We start from the raw sequence: 11,780 nt of genomic DNA, 5'->3' as shown, positions 1-11,780 counted from the left end.
TTAGCCACCTTTCTAATAGTTCTAGGTGTATGTTCTCACAAAAGCTTGCACCCTTGCCTAATGTTTTACCTAAAGGAAACCTTGTGAAACATGAAAATAATGTCCAAGCTATGGGACTTGAACTATGAGATTGAGTCTCTAGAGAAGGTCAACTTCCTTACTACCAAGGTGCACCTAACTACTCTTTGAGAGGAAAGTGGAGAAGGAATGCATAAAAGAAAACTACCTAATCTAATCTAAAGGGGGTGACACACCAAAATAGTTTGTTCAACATTATTTCTGCTTAACAATGCACTATTTATCAATATATTCTCAAGATACATTGATTCAACCTTTTTTTCAATCCAATAGCCACAAATAGATTAGAAACCAAATGAAATACTATAAGGAAGGAACTTCACTCTATAACATCCAAAGCAAAAGAGATACTGTTATGCAATTGAAGAATGAAGACAAAAACATCAACAAAGGAAAAAAAGGTTTTGCACTTATATTAATGAGAGAATGAGGTAAGATAGAGAATACATCCATGCATAGACAAAAGGAAAATTACAATGGCAGAGCATGAAATCCAATACCAATGAATCATAAAAAGGCTGACCCTAAGAAGGGTTACAAAACTTTCTTTTATAGTTCAAGCATATATGAGATAGCTTCTACCCTAAGGCAAAGCACAACAACTACATTTAAGGTTGTAGAGAACAATTACTGTGAATTTGAAGAAGATCTAATTAGGTATGCACCTAGATGTAGAAATATGTTCTTTCACTAAAAAATAGCCATGAGAAGATAGAAATAGAAGCCATTAATTCTTTAACTGGGTAGATGGATAACTAGGTGGTGATGGGGTGTCCCATTACATTTATCAGGCATAGAGAATATTTGTAAGTAGTTGTAGATGATCAAGAAGATTAGATTTTCTATTAAAGAGCCATCAAATAAGTAAAATAATTTTTTTGACTAGCTTGTTGAAATAGCTCCCTTTCTTTCTAACCTTGGAATGCTTGACATGTTCAAACATCATCAATCCACCATTAAGTGGTTGATTGTAATACCACACTTCACTAGAATTTGACACAAAAGGTGTCTCACCTTTGAATTCATATGTCTCTCCTTGATGAAATAAATCATCTTTTATGTCCTTGAAGAAAAAAAATCCTCATCAAACCCTTGAGAGAACCATGATTCTTCTAGTTTCTTTTCTTTTTCTTGATGTTCAAACCATCTAGCTAGTTTTCACTTGTGTAGGACCTCCTCATTTTTAGCTTGGATCAGATTTGGAATGACAATATCCTATTCATGTATAACATAGATCCTTGGCTCAACCTCACCCATGTGCTTGAATGGATCCAAATGGTCTTTCTCCTTATCAAAGATAGTATAATTCATATTTGAAGGGTCAACCATGTAAGGCTCCACATGCTTGATATTGAATGCCTCTACCATGTTGAAGGTCTTTGTGCCATTCCTATATTTAAAAAGGATCTAGGACCAATTAGTAGCAATACACCACCACTAATCTTAGCAATGAAAGTCTATGGATAAGAAAATGATAGAGTGTGTAGGGAGATCCATAGCAATTATATCCTACAACATAGCATAGCTAGGACATGCATGTAGGGTCACTTCTAAATCTTTGATTACTCCTATTCTTATACAAGAATTGTTATTAAACTAAGTAATCCCATTAGTCATAGGCTCATACTTTACGCCTAGCTGGTTAGAAATCCTCTTAGGCATGACTAAGGTGCAAGCACCAGAGTCTATCGTACAATTATGAACTATTTTATCTCCTATGATTAAATAGATATAAAAAGGAGGTGGCTTCATTTTCTTATTTTGATTTTCCTCTTTGCAGGGTTGTGTAGGGTCGACCTTTTCCTGATTCATTAGTATTGCATTTCATGCTCCACTAATGTAATTTTCCTTTTGGCTATGCATGGATGTATTCTCTTTCCTACCTCATTCTCCCATTAATATAAGTGTATAACTTCCTTGTCTTAGTTGATGTTTTTGTCTTTGTTCTTCAATTTCATAATACTATCTCTTTTGCCTAAAATGTTATAGAGTGAATTTCCTTCCTTGTAAAATTTCATTTGGTTTCTGATCTATTTGTGGCTATTAGATTGGAAAAAAGGTTGAATTAGTGTATCTTGAGAATATATTGATGAATAGTGCATTGTTAGTCAGAAATAAGGTTGAACAAACTATTTTGGTGTATCACTCCCTTTAGATTAGATTAGATAGTTTGCTTTCATTTATTTCTTCTCCCTTTTTCTCTCAAAGAGTAGTTAGATGCACCCTGATAGTAAGGAATTTGAGCTTCTCGAGAGACTCAACCTAGTAGTTCAAGTCCTATAACTTGGAGATTGTTTCCATGTTTCACAAGGTTGCCTTTAGGTAAAAACTTTAGGCAAGGGTGCAAGCTTTTGTGACAAAATTATCCTTTGATTAACAACTCCTATGATTTTTAGAATAGGGTGTACAAGTCATTATAAAAGGAAATAACATTTGAATATGAGTACCCTTGTCCATCTTTGTAGAAGTAGCCTTTCTCCCCATTCTTATATACTCAAAGAAACTTTGATCAAAGAATTGTATATTTCTAAATAGGATCAGATGCATGATCAAGGAGTAATGATGGAACTTGAAATTCTCCACTCTTCCTTCCTATGCAGCAACAATTTCATCACGGATCCTATAAGAATTTGGTATATCTTTGATACCATGTAAGAATTTTCCTTAGGGAAAGATTCACTCAAGATCGTAGAACTTGAACACAAGCACAACTATAGACCAAAAAGGAGTATGATCAATATATCAAAGTATGTCCTCATACATTACTTTGTATTGTATGTGATTGAGTGTACACACTAGGAGTGCCTGTATATACATGCCTCTCAAGAAGCACCTAAAATGTCTCTAGAAAGAACCAAGAGATAAGATAAGCATGCCAACTAAGCACAACTCTTATCCATCATTCTGGATGAGAGGATAAGAATGACAAGGTGTATCTGGAGATGTTGTAGACACCATGTGCTTAATTATTGTACTAACTCCTACATTGTAGACACCATGTGCATAAAAGAGGTGAGAACTCCTGTGTTGTTAACATGAAAACTCACAAAAGTGCACATACTCCTAGGTGACTAAATAAATAATAAAAAGATGCATTAACCTAAGTAAACTCAAGTAAGTGTAATTAGTAAATACTTATTTACACCAACACCCCCCCTTAAGTGCAACTTAGGGGATTGTAGTTAAGTTGAAAAGAACTAGGATGAAATGCATAATGGGTCCTAGCTACTAGGCCATGTTAGGTACCCATGTACATAATGAAAATGAAATCTCTCATAAAGAAGAGAAAGAGCAAAAACCTCATGGGAAAAACCCTCCCCCAAAAAGAGAGATGAAAACAGGATGTATGGATGGATGGAGTAATCAAGACCCCCCCCCATTAAGAAATACATCAAGCATATACAAAGGAGAAATGGAAGAAGGAAAAAACCCCCCCAAGAGGAAAAATCCCCCCCCCCCCATAAAGAAGAAGAAGAAGGAGACAAGGTAGTCGACCAGTGAGAAATGCTCCAAAGTAGAAGCTAATCCATGACCGTTGAATGATGTTCCCCCCTTTGGAAGAAACAATGGAAAGGGTACCTATGAAAACTACCTTGTGATTGTGGAAGATAAAGTGTACCCCACTGTGTTGAAGTACATGAATTTGTCATTGTGGTAATAGATGAAGAATTTTCCCCAAAGAGAAGATGAATATCATTGATAGTGTCTCCCACATCTTCAATGTGAGACTCCACAAATAGGCATGCAATGGTAGGAAGGAAGTCATCACATGAAGGTAAAGTAGGAAGACATAAAGGGTGTTGTTGCACTAAATCTAAAGCATCTATGGCTAAAATAGGATCAATAGGAGCAACAAGAGCATCTGGAGGTGTGATTTCATCTAGAGTTGAAGAAACCATAGTTGGAGTGACTAGATGTACAATGTCCTCTAGAGATGGAGGAACACATTGATCTCCATATACTCCCAAATAGACATCCAAATATCATAAGGAAAACTTTCCATTCTAAGAGGAGCAAAAGATTCCTTACTCATACTATTATACAAAAAGTGATGAAGGTGCACAAGATGTGTCTAATTAAAATGTGGTGGCAATGAATAGAGATATGGAAGAAATTCTTGATGGTCTCTTATATGATCAAGTATCAAAGCACTCCATTTGTGATAGTTCCTTGTTGTCAACTATAGTCTAACACTAAATTGACATGTGTGACAAGACTCCATGAGATCAATTAATGAACCCCCCCACCCCCCAATGAATGATTGAGACACTTGGTAGCCACTTACCAATTTAGGGCCTATTTTTGAAATTAGTATTTCTATCCATAAAACCTATAATATGATTATAGATTTGGAAAGTAGACAAAAGAATGCACTTTAAAAAAAATAGAACCTGATTTGGAGTCTAGATGAGCCTGTACTAAGCATTTTAAGTAGCAAACATCAAGATTTGTGAGTTGGAAATTTTTTTAGGAATAGAGATCTCAAACCACCTGCACCAATGTGTAGATCACAAAATTCTACCCCAAAACAAAAAAGTTGCTCGAAAAAGGAGTTTGTATGAGGGAGATATTGCTGTTTGAAAATCGCTGCTGTAATTATTTTTCTTGAATCACTGCCATCACACCTCCAAAAATCAAATGGCTCTAGATTTTGCCTCAAATGTCTAATTTGGATGAAAAAAAATCTGATTTGGGGTTTCTTGACCTTTTGAATGTGATGCAAATATCTGATTTGCACTAGCAAGCACCAATCTTCACCTACAAAAAATCTCTCCTATGGCCCAATGACCAATTTTTTTTTGAAAAATAATGTAAATATGAAAAAATAGTAGAGATGCAGATGAAAAAAATGTAGATCTGAAAATTAAATGTATAGATTTGAAATGATCATACCAATTTTGAAAATTGAGCCTTCAGTTTGTGAGTTTGCAAATTTTTTTCCCTCATGATCGACTTTGGCCTAGGGTAGGAAGCTTTATAGCCAATTTTCATTGAAATGATGTTTCAGATGCAATGGCAAGGTCAGTTCTAGCTCTAGACACTCCCAATCACTGCGATGCTCTCGATTCGGGCTAAGGTGCTAAAGCAAGAAGATGGTCTCAAATGACTATGTGAAGAGAAATTCTCCAAGAGCTTTGATACCATGTAAGAATTTGGTATATCTCTGATACCATGTAAGAATTTGCCTTAGGCCAAGATTCACCCAAGATCATAGAACTTGAACACAAGAACAACTATAGACCAAAAAGGAGTATGATCAATATATTAGAGTATGTCCTCATACATTGCTCTATATTGTATGTGATTGAGTGTACACACTAGGAGTGCCTATATATAAAGGCTTATCAGGAAGCACCTAGAATGTCTCTAGAAAGAACTAGGAGATAAGATAAGCATGACAACTAAGCACATGTCTTATCCATCATTCTAGATAAGAAGATAAGAATGACAATGTGTATCTCAAGTAGAGATGTTGTAGACACCATGTGCTTAATTATTGTGCTAACTCCTGTGTTGTAGACATCATGTGCATAAAAGAACTATGAACTCCTATGTTGTCAAGATGACAACTCACAAGAGTGCACATACTCCTAGGTGACTAAATAAATAATAAAAATATGCATTAACCTAAGTAAACTTAAGTAAGTGTAAATAGAAAATACTTATTTACACCAACAGATCCTAGTGATGATGTAGGTCATGAAATCATGCCCAACATTTGTGTTTGGGTCCTGGATATTCAATGCCATGATGTAATGCCCACTAAGAGCATTCATGTTTCTATTTGAATATTCAGCTTTGTTCAGACCAAAAATAGTGTTATGCATATATATTTGAAAGAATTATAGGGGCATAAGGTCTTCCACCTCCTTCTTTGGAATTTCTCCTTTCTCTTTCCTAGACTTTGGGATGTGCCTTGTCATTGTTCTTCCTATGTAGAAGCACTTTTGATTCTTAATGTTTTCATTTAATTTGTCTATGCAAATAGGCAATGACATTGGACCTCCCAAATTAAAGGCTTTAATGAATGTCTCCTTATCTAGTGCCAGGAATATGCTTCTATCTTTCCTATGGAAGGACTTGCTGACTGGATTGTAAGACTTTATAAATGTCTTTACTAGGTCAACATCTATAAAGTCCTCAAGAATAATTAGCTTTCCTAAATTCCTAGTCCAAGGATTAGAAATTGGAACTTTCTCTATTTTTTTTAAAAATAAAAAAACCAAAATAATTCACTTCCATTCCTATCAAGAACCTCTACATCTCTACAAAATACATAGGGATCTCTAAATGCATAATTATTTGTAGATTGTGCATTGGAAGACCCTAGTAAAATCTACATCCATTCATCTAAGAATGGGGTAGGCCTTTTCTCTTTTGAAGTAGACTCTTCAATCTATACTTGTGTGATCAATACACATTCCTTTTGTGCCATTGCCTTAAAATTATCTCAATAACCTTAAATTCTTTTATGCTAAAAAATCACTCAAATTCACTCTGCAACTCGAACTCTACTCTAAAATCTCAAACACTTATGCAACTAGTAATGAAAATACTTGTTCTTCTTAGAATTTATCTATTTCTACAAAAGGGAGCTTGGCATTAATGACATTAAAAATAGCATGCTTGAAATCCTATCAGTCCTTGAAAATATGGCAATATCTTTACTTTTATACTATTCATACTTCTAGCTCACATCTCATTTTTCAAGCTTGGACATGGTTGTTTAAAACTATTTTATGCTTTTAAAACTAAAGGTTGCAAAGTAGCCATTCTCTTTTATTTTTCACTTCACAAGTATATTTCCTTGTTGAGCACATGGGCTTGTGAATCATTGATCTCTTTATTGTCCTTTATCACTTCCTCACAACTATTTATCAATTTATTTAACTAACCACTAAAAAGTGGCAATAATTGTCAAACTGACCTTATCACTACATTGTAGCGTTGAAATAAATTGTCTATCAATACCTTGTGAACTAGCGAAAACCTTCATACTAACCCTTTTTCAACTTCTCTGTGGTGTAGAACTTAACATATTTATCATTTGTGATGCTATGATTACCAATATTTTAACCTTGTTGCCCCTTTGCAACCACCACACATAACACTACTTTGAACTGTTCGACATTTTGATGACTATATTGATTGATCGCTGCCTTGTTTTGTGATTTCATAGCCAAAGAGCTTAACTGTCAGCAAAACCTTGCAAAATAGGAAAACCTTGATTTTGACCATGTTGCACTTCACAACTATTTATGAATTAACATTTTTATCTCTTGTGAGGTTGTGTTGTTTCAAACTTTGACCGTTATCATCTCTTCACAACCATTAATCATATAACATGTTTAAGCCATGCTATGTTGTGGTAACCATTTCAATGCTAACTATCACCCTTTCATTGCTTTGGAACTACAAACTTCAACTCACCTTTGAATCTAGTGATGTGAAAAATTCACACTTAACCACCTAGATGACCTTTCCTAGCTTCATGACTTAACTTTCATCATGTGGAACAAAAGCTATGATGCTGTAAATTAGTGATTATCACTGCTTCATAGTCTTAAAATTGAGAATTAGACTTACCACTTTTGATATCGTGATCACCTTTCGAATTTAATTACTATTATCAACAAGACAATTCCTTTAAAATTTTGAACATTAATTTTCCTCTGAACCTTGCGAAGATACGATGAAGAACTTCACTACTTCACCACTTTAACTATGGGTTAACCTCAACTTTTAGCAATGAAGTGATAACCTTGAACTTAACTATTGTTATTACCTTTCGCAGCTTTGTGACTTAAAATTGAGAATTTATTTGACTACTACAATGGAGTGATAACTATTTAACTTTAACCTTTCCTTTGTTTCATGGGCTCGTGACCTTAAACTATAACTACAGCTTTAACTCCATGAAACTGTGATAATAAGCTTTCACTAATTCACAACTATAATCTCACATTAACCTTAACAAAATGCAAGGATGCAATGGCTAAAACTTTTACTATCATGATTATCTCCTGCACCTTCACAACTTAAATTTCTTTAAGTCAGAACCAAGCCATGATCATGCAATCTTTAGTGAATCATTCCTTCACAACCCAAACTTGAAAGTTAGCACCAACATCTATGATTTCATGATGACCATTAACCTATCTATTTTATATCTTCACATCCTCCAAAATAGTTAGTGATCACAATAGAGCAATGAGGTGATGAAGACAACTTCACAACATTGCAACTTCATTAAATTTAGAAACACTTGACTTATAATATACGAAAATGATCAATAGCCTTAGGGATATAAAATCAATGTATAACCAAAGTTTTTCATGTATCCTTAAGTTATACTTGATGTCAATTTATAAGAAATTTCAATGAAAACATGAGACAATTTTTTCTAGGGTTTTTTCACAAGGAGTGACACATTCTCAGAAACCCTAAGCAACTGAAACATAATTTCTTCCTAATTTTCATAGGATAACACAAAATGTTTGCTAAGTTAAAAATCAAGCCATCAATAGCTCTATCTAGGGATGATGGGCAACTTGTATTTATGCAAGAATTCAAAATTTATGGGATGAGCAAACCACATACATGATAACTTATGACAACTTTGGAGAGTAACACCTAACAAGGCAGGGGAAAATAATAAAACAAACTAGATGAAACCAAAATATATAGAGATTTACACATAATACAAAACCTAAATAATGTTCATGGAAAGATAATAATTTCAATAGAAATACTTCTTCAATAACTGTTCATGAATTGGCAATTCTAGAATATCACTTGATAAATCCCTTATGAAATAAGAGTCTTCTACCCAATTGTCATGAATTAGATATGCTCCTAACCATATGGGATCAAACTTCCTATGTTTACCTTTGTCTTCTAATTTGGCATTCCATAACAATACCATATCTCTAGGATAAAACTTTCTTGATACTATCCTCTTGTCATATAAATGCTTGACTTGGACTTGCAATTTTGCAATTTTGGCTAAGAAATCTCTTCTTGTTTCATCTAATTGCATTTAATTTCATCTGTTCTAATACACATCTTATCAATGAGATCATCATCATAATGTTGAGAAAACTTGTACATACCCCTTAAATTGTTTTGAGGCAACCTAGCTTGTATTCCATATACCAGATCAAATGGTGCACATCCTATAGCTTTCTTCATTATTGCTTTATCAGCCCAATGTGCTAATGACAATTTGAAATCCCAAGACCTTTTGTTTACTTCTAGGATCATCTTGATGATCTTTAGAAGGCTTTTATTTCTTGATTCTACTTGGCCATTTCCTTGGGAATGGTATGGGGAAGATGTTTATCCAGTAATAACATACTTATCACAAAATTTTATAAATTTTTTAGACCTAAAGCACATGGCATTATCAGTTAGAATCCTTTTAGGACATCCAAATTTGGTTACAATGTTATTTAGTAGAAATTTATTCACAACCTTACTAGTAGCATTCCTAGTAAGAATAACTTCTACCAACTTTGTAAAATATTCTATTGCCACTAGTATCCATGAATAACCAATACTAGATTTTGTCTAAATTTATCTTATGAAATCCAATCCCAATTGTTGGAAAAATGTTCATACTTCTACTAGTTTGAATGACATGTTTCCAGAAAATTTCAACTTTCCACTGAATCTTTGATAGGAATCACACTTTCTCACAAGTTCATATGCATCTTTCAAAATAGTAAGCCACTAAAATCTTGCTTTGATTACTTTGTGAGCTATTGTTTGAGCCATATAATGTCCTCCACGTACTCCACTATGCATTTCATTCAAGATTTGACTGAATGATATTTATCAACACATTTGAGTAATACACCTTCCATACTTCCCCACCATAGTTGTCCACTCACAATGACATATTTGATAGTCTATAACTTTAAGGCCCTTTTCCAGTTATCACTTAAGCCTGGTGGAGTTTTCATAAATTGTAACTAAAATTTATGATATCCTTATACCAATCACAAATATCCATATCACATAAACTGTCAAGTTGATTTATTTGGTTTTCCTCTACCATTAGCTTAGCAAGTCCTTGACTTCTTACCAAATTGGTAATCTAAATGTCTATATTGAACTCTTGGATCCTATTGATCCATCTCCATCTTCTTCTTGAAATTTCTTGTTGTGATAAGATGTCCTTGACTACAACATTTGGAACACATACAATCACAATAACACCCATCAAGTAACACTTAAATGCCTTAACTTCTTTAACCAATTCATAATCTTGTTTCTCATTTATGTAATATTTCAATTCTAAAACCTACAATGATTTACTAAAAAATGTTATTGGTTGTTCACACCCATCCTCATTTTTCTACAATAAAACTATAGCAACAGTATGGAATGAAGCAAAGGAAAATATGTGCATTGGCTTAGAATAATTAGGGGATCTTAAAATAGGGGCATCTTTTATTACTTGTTTGATTTTATGAAAATCCATGTTCAGTTCTTCATCCCATCTGACCTCAAACCTTTTCTTCAACATCTTAGAGATTGGTCTTCTTATTTTAACAAAATTGGCAACAAATCTCCTGAGGAAATTTATTTTCCCAAAGAAGGACTGAATCCCATTTACATTCTTAGGTTTTTGAATCTTTTTTTATAGCTTCTACCATTTCAGGTTCTATCCTAGTTCCTTCTTTCTCTACCAAATGACCTAACAATTTACCTTAAATAATGACAAAGGCACACTTCCTAGGATTGACAAAAATATCATATCTAAGGACTCTAATAAATACCTTTTCAAGATAAACATAGTGGTCATTTTCATCCTTTGAATATGTTTTCAATTCATCTTGATACACCACTTAAAATTTGTTAGTTATATCTGCAAAGGCCACATCCATGGTTCTTTGAAAAGTGACACTAGCATTAGTTAGGCTAAAAGGAATTTTTCTATAGACATTTGTTCCCCAAGGTGTTGTAAATATCATCTTGTACTACTGTGATTCCTTTATAACTACTTGGTTGTATCTAGAGAAGGCATCCATCATAGATATCAACTCTAATACAATAACTCTTTGCAACATAGCTTCCATGTTTGGAAAACCATAATTATCTTTTAGTGAAGAAATGTTTAGATTTTTGAAATCAACACATAGTCTTATGTCACCATTCTTCTTCCTAATAGGGACTAAATTTGATTCCATAGAATAATGCCAAATTGTCTTAACGATCTGAGCATCTCTTAATTTTGCCAATTCCTCCTACATCTTTGGAGCTAGTGTTGGATTAATAGGTATCTACTTTTGCCTGAAAGGCTTAGCTCCTTCCTTTAATGGAACTTCATGTTGAAAGAGATCCTTTCTATAGGCTTTCAAATCATCATAGGACAAGGAAAACATATGTCCATACTTTCTCAACAAATTGATCAAACTCTGCCTAATTTTAGGAGACAATTTCTTTCTTATATATACTTTTTAGGTGCTTCTTTGGCCCCAAGATTAATCTCCTCCAAGTCCTTTACATCATGATCATTTTTATTTGTCTTGGATCTACCATGATTATAAAAAATAATCTCCAACACAACCAACCCCTTTGGAATCTTATTTGTCTTTAATTGGATAACTTCTACACCAAAAACATTGTCCTTACCATCTATTGTTTCCACAAGTGTTGCACAATCAATTTCTTGGACATGGTACTTGTCTTCATTG

This window comes from Cupressus sempervirens, chromosome 7, assembly GCF_028749045.1.
Source record: "Cupressus sempervirens isolate cs-2001-9-10 chromosome 7, ASM2874904v1, whole genome shotgun sequence".
Lineage (NCBI taxonomy): Eukaryota > Viridiplantae > Streptophyta > Pinopsida > Cupressales > Cupressaceae > Cupressus > Cupressus sempervirens.
The sequence above is the reverse complement of the archived record's forward strand: the minus strand, read 5'-3'. Positions refer to the sequence as shown.